Raw genomic sequence first — 12451 nt, 5'->3', positions numbered from 1 at the left:
CTTGTATGCCGTACGCATCACATAGTAACCTAGGCTAATAAACCGGAATAAGAACTCACAATGTTTTCAAAAATTGATATCATGGTTAGTAGAGGCCGGTCTATGACCGGGCGAGCGGGGGTGCTCACGAAGTGACCTTCCCCAATCGTACCCAAGTTCCCGAGCCGAGGCAACTTTGGTGATGACGGACACGTGGCCTTTTGGCACCGAGTCAGGGTTTCCTAAATTTCCCAAAATAAAATATTTAGGTGGCGACTCTGTATCTGGCAAAGCAGTCCATGTTTGGCACTTCTTTCAAAAATCTGTTTTCTCAAAACGATTTGCCGGCTTTGGACTCTTTGGTTCAGACTTAGAACCGCGACTACGAAAAGTCGAGTCCGAGCTGTAGCGAGGTCCCCCCGCGGGCTTGTTACAGGCGCGCCAAATTGGGAGGCTTATTCGGCCCAAACTTGTCATTCACGGATGGAGCTCCAAATTCGAAGGCTTTTTATGTTGGGCAGTCGTGATTTCCGCGAAGGGCGCTTCGAATTGGGTAGCTTATTCGGCCTAAACATGTTATTCACGGATCGGGCTTTGAATTCGAAGGCTTTTTGTGATGGCCAATCATTTTTTTCACGAAGGGCGCTCCGAATTCGGAGCCTTATTCGGCCCAAACATGTCATTCACGGATGGGGTTCCGAATTCGAAAGCTTGTGTGTTGGCCAATCGTGAATTCCATGAAGGGCGCTCCGAATTCGGAGGCTTAGTCAGCCCAAACGTGTGATTCGCGGATAGGGCTACAAATTCGGAGGCTTTTTGTGTTGGCCAATCGTGATTTCCACGAAGGGCGCTCCGAATTCGGAGGCTTATTCGGCCCAAACGTGTCATTCATGGATTCTGCTCTAAATTCGGAGGCTTATTCATCCCAAACGTGTCATTCACGGATTCAGCTCCGCATTCGGAGGCTTTTTTTGTTGGCCAGTCATGATTTCCACGAAGGGCGCTCCGAATTGGGAGGCTTATTCGGCCCAAACGTGTCATTCACGAATGGGGCTCCAAATTCAGAGGCTTTTTGTGTTGGCCAATCGTGATTTCCAAGAAGGGCGCTCCAAATTGGGAGGCTTATTCGGCCCAAACTTGTCATTCACTGATGGAGCTCCGAATTCAGAGGCTTTTTGTGTTGGGCAGTCGTGATTTCCACGAAGGGCGCTTCGAATTGGGTGGCTTATTCGGCCCAAACGTGTTATTCACGGATAAGGCTTCAAATTCGGAGGCTTTTTGTGATGGCCAATCTTGTTTTTCACGAAGGGCGCTCTAAATTCGGAGCCTTATTCGGCCCAAACATGTCATTCACAGATGGGGTTCCGAATTCGAAGGCTTTTTGTGTTGGCCAATTGTTATTTCCACGTACGGTGCTCCAAATTCGGAGGCTTAGTCGGCCCAAACGTGTGATTCACGGATGGGGCTCCGAATTCAGAGGCTTTTTGTGTTGGTCAATCGTGATTTCCACGAAGGGCACTCCGAATTCGAAGGCTTATTCGGCCAAAACGTGTCATTCACGGATTCGGCTCCAAATTTAGAGGCTTTTTTTGTTGGCCAGTCCTGATTTCCATGAAGGGCGCTTCGAATTGGGTGGCTTATTCGGTCCAAACGTGTTATTCACGGATGGGGCTTCGAATTTAGAGGCTTTTTGTGATGGCCAATCACGTTTTTCACGAAGGGCACTCTGAATTCGGAGCCTTATTCGGCCCAAACATGTCATTCACGGATGGGGTTCCGAATTCGAAGGCTTTTTGTGTTGGCCAATCGTGATTTCCACAAAGGGTGCTCCGAATTCGGAGGCTTAGTCGGCCCAAATGTGTGATTCAGGGATAGGGCTCCGAATTCGGAGGCTTTTTGTGTTGGCCAATCATGATATCTACGAAGGGCGCTCCGAATTCGGAGGCTTATTCGGCCCAAACGTGTCATTCACAGATTCGGCTCCGAATTCGGAGGCTTTTTTTGTTGGCCAGTCGTGATTTCCACGAAGGGCGCTCCAAATTGGGAGGCTTATTCGGCCCAAACTTGTCATTCACGGATGGGGCTCCAAATTCAGAGGCTTTTTGTGCTGGCCAATCGTGATTTCCATGAAGGGCGCTCCGAATTCGGAGGCTTTTTGTGTTGGCCAATCATGATTTCCATGAAGGGTACTCCGAATTCGAAGGCTTAGTCAACCCAAACATGTCGTTTACAGATGGGGCTCCGAATTTGCAGTCTTTTTGTGTTGGCCAATCGTGATTTCCATGAAGGACGCTCCGAATTTGGTGGCTTATTCGGCCCAAACGTGTCACTCACGGATGGGGCTTTGAATTTTGAGGCTTTTTATGTTGGCCAATCGTGATTTCCATGAAGGGCGCTCCGAATTCGGAGGCTTTGTGTGTTAGCCAATCGTGATTTCTACAAAGGGCGCTCCGAATTCGTAGGCTTAGTCGGCCCAAGCGTGTCATTCACGGATTGGGCTCCGAATTTGGAGGCTTTTTTTGTTGTTCAATCATGATTTTCACGAAGGGCATTCTGAATTCAGAGTCTTCTTCGGCCCAAACGTGTCATTGACGGATGGGGCTCTGAATTCGAAGGATTTTTATGTTGGTCAATCGTGATTTCCATGAAAGACGCCCCAAATTCGGAGGCTTAGTCGGCCCAAACGTGTCATTCATGGATGGGGCTCCGAATTCGGAGGTGTTTGGGAAAACCATAACTCACTGGGAAAGAATGAAACAACATTGTATTTGGAAAAAAAAAGATTTACCCGGCGAAAATTCAAAACAAGCTATCGTGCCATACAAGTTAGCTTAATGTTAAAATTTGCGCAAGTGTGTGAAATTCCATGGATGCGGCAAACTTCTCCCATCCGTGTCTTTGAGCCGATATGCCCCTGTCCCTGCGATTGAGTCAATCTGATAAGGGTCGTCCCAGTTATGACCCAATTTTCCGTCAGCGGGATTGCTAGCAGCGGGAAGCACTTTCTTGAGGACCAATTCTCCTAGTGTATATCGACGTAGCTGAACACGTTGATTATATGATTTGGCGAGCTGTTGCTTGTACCGCGCTATGGAAGCAAGAGCACAATCGCAACGTTCTGCAATCAGAGTCAAGTCCAAGTCCAGCATCATGTCATTTCATCCCATTTCAAAAACCTTCGATTTCAAGGTTGGAAGGCCGATATCCAGGGGGATGATTGCATGGGTTCCGAAGCAAAGTGCAAACGGCGTTTCCCCAGTGGACCACCTCGGAGTAGTGCGATGAGCCCACAACATGCTGGGTAACTCTTCGACCCATCTGCCTTTAGCTTTCTCTAGTCTTTTCTTGATGCCGTCCAAAATAACTTTGTTGGTGGACTCCGCTTGACCGTTGCTTTGGGGGTAAGCCTTAGAGGAAAAGTAAGGCCGGATACCATATGTTTGGCACAATTATTGATACTTGCCACAATCAAACTGGGTACCGTTGTATGAAACAAGTGCTCGTGGTATGCCGAATCTCGTTATGATGTTTTTCCATACAAAATGCTTGACGTCAGAATCACGAATACGTGTTATTGCCTTCGCTTTGACCCATTTTGTGAAATAGTCTGTCGCGACAATTAAGAATCTCCTGTTCCTAGGAGCCCGTCGTAATGGTCCGACGATATCAAGCCCCCACTGAGCGAATGACCAAGGACTGGTGATAGAGTTTAACTCCTCGGCAGACAGATGCATTAAGGGGGAAAACTTCTGGCATTGTTCACATTTCTTGACATAACACTCGGCATCGGTTCGCATGGTTGGCCAATAGTACCCCTGCATTACAACTCGATGGGCCAAAGAACGTCCGCTCGAATGGGCACCACAACTGCCTTCATGTATTTCGGACAAGAGCTCCTCGACTTTATCCGGGTGAACACACTCTAAGTACGACCCAGAGAGACACTTTTTGTAAAGCTTCCCCTGCAGATCCAAGTGCTATGGTAGGGCTTTGTTTCGTAGTTTGTGTGCCTTTGTCTTACCCGTCGGGAGCTGCTCCGAGGATAGGAATGCAGCGATGGGGTCCATCCAACTTGGAACTGGTTCAATAATGTTGATCTGAACTGATTCTAAAGAGGCAATGCTCGGCTCAGGGACGAAACCTACTTCAATTGTCCACTTAACTTGTGAGTTGATAGCAGAGGCTAGGCAAGCCAGGGCGTCCACGTGCGTGTTCTGGTCTCGGGTTATTTGATTCAGTTCGTGGTGATCAAATTTTGCGAGCAAAGAATTTGCCGATTTCATATAAGCTGCCATGCGGTCATTTTTCGCTGCAAATTCCCCTTTTAACTAGTTGATTACTAGCTTTGAGTCACAAAAAACTAGTAGACGCCGCGCACTGAGGTGAAGTGCATTCCATAGGCCAGTTAACAATGAGTCGTATTCAGTCTCATTATTTGATGCATCGAAACCCAGTTTGACAGCCAGTTCTTTTATCGCCCCTTCAGGGGTCATGATTACTACGCCAGCACCACTACCACGTTGGGTGGAAGACCCATCACAATACATCTTCCAGATATCTCTAACATACATTCTCCAATTGGGCTTAGGTTGCACTTGATCCAGTTCAAAGTCGGCAAGGGATCCTGTGAATTCAGCTACGAAGTTGGCAACCACTTGCCCCTTGATGGAAGTTCTGGGTAGAAACTGGATATCATATTGCCCGAGTTTAAGAGCCCATTTCGAAACGCGCCCCGACGCTTCCGCACTGCGGAGCGCAGATCGAATGGGATATTCCGTTAGTACCCCAATGGTATGCCCCTGAAAGTAGTGCATTAATTTTCTTACAGCCATGACGAGAGCAAGGATAAGCTTTTTTAATGGAAGGTAACATGTTTCGGCATCGGCCATAGCTTTGCTCACATAGTAAACTGGTCACTACTCCCTAAGTTCTTCCCTTATTAGTACGGCGCTGATCGCTCGGTCGGATACTGCCGGATATAGAATGAGCGGATCGCCCACCGCAAGTGTTGCCAGGAGTGGAACCAATCGGAGATAGGACTTCAAGCCGTCCAAAGCGGCTTGGCACTCGGAGGTCCAATCGAATGCTCTACCTTGCCGAAGGGTGTGAAAAAATTGTCGCCAGCGATCTGTGGAACGGCTGATAAACCTGTTGAGTGCGGCGGCCATTCCCATTAGTTTCTAGACCTCTTTGACTGACTGAGGAAATCCAAGCTCTAGAATTGCCGTGATTTCCCTCGGATTGGCTTCGATTCCGTGGTGGTTAACGATGTGGCCAAGGAATTTGCCGGATCTGATGCCGAATGCACACTTCGAGGCGTTCAATTTCATCTTGTACTTTCAAAGGATGCTGAATGTCCCTGACAAATCAGCTAGATGGGCATGCTTTTCCTTGGATTTTACCACTATGTCATCGATGTATACTTCCATTGTACGGCTGAGTTGTTCCTTGAACATGGCAGTCACCAGTCTTTGATAAGTTGCCCCCGCATTCTTCAGCCCAAAAGGCATGACCATATAGCAATAGGTTCCTCTTGGGGTGAGGAATGCGGTTTTTTCTTGATCGTCCAGATACGTGGCAATTTGATGATAGCCCCTGTAAGCATCCAAAAGGCTCATGCGTTGATGATGTGATGTTGCATCTACGAGTTAGTCTATTCTGGGTAGGGGAAAACCGTTCTTGGGACAAACTTTGTTTAAGTCTGTGAAATCCACACAAACATGCCAAGAGCCATTCTTCTTCTTTACAACCACAGTATTGGACAACCATGTTGGATAGGTTACTTGGCGAATCGCCCCGACGTCAAGTAACCGATCTACTTCTTCAACAACGACTGAAGTATGCTCCGCGGCTGACTGTCGATTTCTTTGAATAATTGGCTTACATTTCGGATCAACGTTTAGGCGATGTTGGGCCACAGACGGATCCACTCCTGGCATCTCGTATGGGGACCATGCAAACACATCAATATTGTCGATTAGGAAGGATACCAACTCCTGCCTTTCAATTTTATCCAAGGAAGCGCCGATCATGAAGAACTTGTCAGGACTTCCGTCAATTTCGACCCGATCTAGGGCTTCGGTTGCCTTCTCACTTAGGATCTTCCCAATGTCTTCGAGGCTCTCCCTATCTGGTACCTCAATCAAATGCATTTCCAGCTCCCTTGGTCTCTTTGCAGCAAGAAGATAGCATGCATGTGCCGATTTCTAAGAGCCGTAAATTTGTTCGACACTGTTCTCAGTCGGAAAACGAAGTAGTTGATGGTAGGTGCTCGGTACGGCTTGCATTGCATGTAACCAAGTTCTTCCCATGATGAGATTATACGGTGAAGGAAGCTTGACAAGAAGAAATTTTACATCTACAGATCTGGTGTCGGCCCGTACTGGTAGTGTGATCTTGCCCAAAGGATACTTCGGGTTAGCATTGAAGCCGAATAATGGGTAATCAGCCCGAGATAGGTCCGAGTCGGTGAAGCCAAGTTCAGCGAAAGTTTTGCAATACATTATTTTCGAAGTGCTGCTCTGGTCAATGAGAACATGCTCAATGGTGAATCTGTTTACTCATAGCTCGATAACGAGGGGATCAGTGTGGGGGTGAATTACTCCAACTAGGTCTCTATCATCAAAACTAATCCTTTCAGTGTCATGGGACCGTTTCGTTGGTGTTATTGGGCTATGGAGGCTGGACTGCAGCTAAATTGTATGCACCTCGGATGACGACAGCAAACTGTATATCATATGAATTACACCAAGAGGAGATAACTCCGGCTGTAGAGCTACTGTACTTGTTGAATTATTCTTTCGGACGTGTTGCGTAAGATGGTCGTCTTACACCAGCTCTTCCAGGCGATCTTTTAATGCATAATAATTTTCGGTGTCGTGACCGTGGTCTTTATGATACTCACACCGTTTATTCTGTCTTCTCGCATCGGGAGGTCCCGTCATCTTAGGCAGCCACTTGAAGAACATAAGGTGTTGAATTTTTGACATAGTCTTATTGATCGACTCCGTTAGCTCCGTGTATTTCTTGCCTGAGCGCCTTGTGCGCATGCTATCCACTTGATACTGTTCATTAGCTCGATGTGAACATTGGTCGTTTGATCGGCGCGAGTCATGTATTTTTTCTTGTTTAGCCTGATTTGGCCGCTCGGGGCTTCTTGATAGCACGACGCCAATCGGCTGAACAATTCCCGACGTGGCCGTCTCAACAGCTTTACGTCCGGCTTTGACCTACAGGGCATCATCTTCCACTTTGTAGTATTCTTCGACCATCTTCATTAACGCCCAGACAGTTTTGGGAGGCCGTCCAGTTAATGAACTGCGGAGGGGACTATCAAGATGCAATCCCATCTTAAAGGCGGTGATGGCCATAGAGTCATTGCAAGCATCATCTACTAGATTAAAGCACTCCCAATAGCGGGCCGAATATTCACGAAGAGTTTCTTCCGGTTTAATTTGTATGGCCCAGAGAGAATCGGCTTACTTCAGCTGGACCTCATTAGTGATGAATCTCGCCCTGAATGACTTTTGGAGTTGGTGGAAGCTCTTAATCGATGCCGGCTCCAGTTTATAGTACTACCTCATGGCCAGTGGTCCCAAACTGCTTGGAAATATTTGACACATGAGGGCTTCGTCCTCGGCATGGAGTGTCATCGCTTGTTTATAATGATGAATGTGATTAGTGGGGCCTGATTTTCCATCGTAGAGGGTGAACGATGGTGCCTTGAACTTTTTGGGTTGCACAGCCCTTGCAATTCGTCACACAAAAGGGTCGTGTTTATCTTCCTCATCTGAATCATCGCTTCTCCCTCGTTTATGTCATACATGTGAACTTCCTTCAAATGAGCTGGATACCTCAACGCCTCCTTTCTTTCTAGGCTCCAGGGATGATGAGCCAAAATCACTGTAATTGTCGCATTTTCGAAGTCGACATCGTCGAACATCCTTCTTTCCCAAAGATTGACCTCGGTCATAGCATGCGGCCTGCTGAGATGTTGCTAACTCCAAGGCTAAATCCTCGCGCAGGCGCTTGTTCTCAGCCATCATGTTCTCCAGTCGCTGCTCATTTTGCTTTGCTTGATCCATAATCATCTGCATTGTCTCATGCACTAAAGTTGAAGGTGTGGTCTGAGCTACTGAGTCAAAATTTAAGGCCCGTCGTGCGGTGATGTTCTCCGGTCCAAGCATGTCTCTTGGCATAGTTTAATCAGCGATTATCGGAGGATCTTCTGTTACGCCTGCCATGGCTGTATTCGAGTATTCCCACAGATGGTGCCAAATTATGGAGATGTGGATTGGAAATACTCTGGAATCCCGCGAAATGTTCCTGGTCCTTCAATTGCCACCTGAAAGAGAGATCACACCTCTGGTCGGGGGTGCTAGAATTAGCACTCCGATGGACAAGTTAGTGTATGTCACTCGTTTGCTTGTGCCTTAAGTTTCTTGGGTTGGTTCTCACGTACCTCTCTTTGGTTGATTTTCCTCTATTTATACTCGCTCCTGGGCCCTAGGGTCAGGCCCACTCTTAATCCATCGCATGATTGCTCATTCGGCCCTTCCGTCGCCTGCCAATTTCCACTTAGCTTTTTGTTCAACTAGCTCTGTCCGAATACTCTATTCGGCTTCGAAATCGTCCAGGATGAAGCCGAATAGGATATATATTTTGATTTCCTTCTGACCCATTATTCGGCTTTCTTGCATGTGCTGTTATTCGGCTCCCACAGTTGATTTTATGTTTCTCTTGAATTTATTTTGAGAGTTGGGTTTGTGGCCCGAGAGTGTAGAGATTTTTCAAAAAAGGGTTTTAAACTTTCAAAAGTTTCTACGTAAATCCTTGAGGGCTTCATCTTACCAATCTGAGAAAAATGTTTTGGATAGGGTTTCACCAAGAGATGGGGGAAATGTTTTTGTTTTTGATAAAGAACCCTAAAAATTTGGGGATTTTGGGACATATGGGTAAAACCTATGGATTTTCTTTGTTTCTTGTGTCCAATGAATAAAGAAGTGTAGATTTTATCTCATGTTTTGTTAAATTGCAAATCTTCTTGATTTATGAGCAAATGAGGAATTATTTTAATATTATTCCATAATACAAGAACATGTATAGTTGAGAGGTGGCAACTTGTTGTGTGCCATGGGTTATGAGAATTGAAAATCTTGGAGACTAATGTCGGAAAACACTACATGAAGTCTTGAAGAGACTAAATTATTAAGAATTGTGCAAATGAGAAATTGTTGCTATGTGTTGATTACATATGGTTATTTTGTGAAAGAACATTGAAGAGAGGAAATGGGATATGTGATTATTGACATTATTGTAGAGATACTTGAAATGGAGAAATGCTATGAGGCATGGATTAGCATTGCATTGCACACTCATTCATTTAATTATTATGCATTGTGTATTTAGATCGGAAACATTTACTTCAAGAAAGGAATATATATATATATATATATATGATAATGAAAACAATGGAAATGTGCATGGGGTAAATATGTTGGTAAGTCCAGTTAGGAGGTGTAGATGAATTGATAAGTTGGCCTGAGTGTCCGCGGTGAAAGACCGAAAACACGCGCAGAGGAGGTACCACTTCCCTTCCAGTTAGCAACCGGTAAAGTGAGGTTATTGGTAGTGCTTGTTGAGCCTCCTTGCAGACACCAACCTAGGGATTACCTGAGTTGTATTTACCGTCCCTATTGATAAAAAAAAATTGAAAGTTTTGAAATTGATGAGATTGCAAAATATTATTGAAAACATGGTGATTTTCAAGTAGTGCATTGAAATGAAGTCCTTCTTTATAATGGCATTGCATGGCACCACATTTGCATATAATGTTGAGGAAATTTGCGTATCTGTATATACTTTGTGAGAATTCTCTACTGGACTTTATGCTCACCTCTATGGATTTTGGTGCAGGTAAATGATGTGGTGATCCCGCCAAGTTGATGGTGTGGACATATTTCTGTGAAGAGTAATTGGCTCTATTTTGTTATGATTTAATTGCTAGCCAAGGGCTATTTTTGTATGGGTCCGAGAGGCCACTTTTGTGTAACCGGGCTTAAGCCTTGGAAGTTGTAAGCCCATGGGGGCATTTTGTTTAATTTTGAGAATTGATGCTTCACATGCTATAGATTCATGAGTTCACATACCGTTGAATGTATAAATCACATATGGAACCCTTGTAATAACTTTTTTGATTAATGATGTAAGGGATAGAGATTTGCCATTATTATTTAGTGGATGTGGTTGATGTAATATGTATATTGGATTTATTTCGGGGCGTTACATGAGGTGAGGGTAAGGAAAGAGAATGGAAGAATCCTAGGAAAAGAGTAACGACTTTTTTTTGAGAAAAGTTATGTAAATGAATGGTGCATCAACTTGAAATCATGCATACAAGTTCTCACACAATTAGAGTGATATAAGTGAGGGGGGAAAATAAAAAATAAAGAAGAGAAGAAGAGTTGTCTTAACTTGTTGCCAAAAAAAAACAAAAAACAAAAAAAATAACAATAATAAATAAATAACTTCTTCTCATGGATTGAACATTTCTTATGAAGAGAAAACCCAAAGAAAGAACTAAGCAATAGATGAGAAGGAGGTGTGAATGACAAGAAAGTGTAAATTATGAGGTGAATGAAAGGAAAGAGAATGGAAGTTAACAATGAGTAAAATGTAGTGACTTTTCATCCTCTTGTTTGAGAAAATAATTTTATATTGTGCTTGTTAGGCATTTTATGTAGTTAAGCCATAATTTTAATACTTCAACAGGTTAGACAATACAATGTGTTTGGAGTATGAATTTTGGTAGAGATTTAAAAAGAAAAAGAAAAAAAAATGTGTGAAATGTAATTATACTTCATTCACATTTTACTTATCTTTTGTCTTCTTCAATCTAAATTTTTACTAAAATTCATACTCCAAATAAAGCCTAAGTATTATGCAATAAGGCTAGTTACAATTGGACAGTTATGAAATGTTAGGCAAATAATTTCTCTCACTAATTATAAACAGTCTTGTTAGAATACACATTAACAAAAATAATTACACAAAATAAGAATGATACTTTTAATTGGCAAAATATTTTATGGTGTTCGAGGTGTTCTAAAAGTCTACTTATTAGACATATCCTAAGAAAAGTTACGACATTTTGTGACTAATTTTTTTTAAAAAAAAAATTTGAACAGCAAAAAAGTAGATATTATTGATAAAAACTAAAATTGTACAAAGTACATCATACCTATCATTAAGAAGAAAAAAAAAATATGAGAACTCATACATATCCATCTAGATTTTTGTGGGTGAGTGATTTGTGTGGTGAAAATTAAATTTGTAGTGTGCAGTTGATATGTAGAACAAGTTTAAACCATAAGATAACAAATTTAAGTAATTTTTAGATAATTCTAAATGTATGGGGGAGAAATATTCACTTCGCTTCGTACTTCTTTACTACCAAGCTCGTTGCACTCCGTTAGAACACCGTCGCACTGTAAACCAAATGAAGGTGAGCTACCTGGCGATGGGTTTGCCAGAATACCCTTCCGACGGTCAAGTTAGCTTTCTTGGAGAAGAGAGAAGGTAGAGCTCTGTGTGTGTGTGTGTGTGTGTGTGTGTGTGAGAGAGAGAGAGAGAGAGAGAGAGAATTGCACAAAATTGCTTACCTCTAACGTCTGTATGCGCCTTCTTTTCTAGGTTGGCCATACAGTATCAGAGATCGTGAGCGCACTACCTCAGCTGTCCTTCACTAGACAGGCGGCTGTGCTCCCCTTTACATTTTTTACACGTGCAGAACCAAAACTACCAAACAGTATTTGTCGCACTGCCAAATCGTATTAACGCATGCTAGGAGTGGATTCTTCTCTCCTAGTTATTGGTCCAAGCGGAATACTTGACCGAGCTATTACTTGGGTTGCACCAAGAATATCGCCTCTAAACACTCCACTACCGAGCTGATCCAGAATGGCCTTCAAGTCGTAGTCGCGTTTGGTCGACAGCTAGGCGTCCTTCCTCAAACTGGTCGACCGAAGGCGAGCAATCAGTCACCTCAGTTTAACAGCGCAACTATGGTACACTGCATGTTCTACACGGACATACTACGTCGCGCCTAACCAAGTCGACCTAGTAATGTTGAAGCAATCCATTGGAACCATGATGCCAAGATATGGCCCGACGCAGATCCAAGTTATGTACCACGATAGGCCGGCCGAGATAGTTTCATGCAGCACCAAACTCTAAGCTGGCGCCTCTTGGCCCAACACCAAGTTCCTTTGGCTCGTCTCAACACCATATCCCATATTAGTGTAGCTCGGCCCAACGCCATATCTCATGTTGGGGTAGCTCGGCCCACCGTTCAACACAAATCTCCCTTTCACTAAATGTGACGACCCAAACCCTCTCCTATAGGTTTAGCGTCGTAATCGGCCAGTAATCCTTGGATTACCGAAGGCCTCTTAACAATTAGACTTGTAATTAG

This window comes from Camellia sinensis, chromosome 2 (genome assembly GCF_055761805.1).
Source record: "Camellia sinensis isolate YWXY chromosome 2, ASM5576180v1, whole genome shotgun sequence".
NCBI lineage: Eukaryota > Viridiplantae > Streptophyta > Magnoliopsida > Ericales > Theaceae > Camellia > Camellia sinensis.
Note: the sequence above shows the minus strand (reverse complement) of the source record.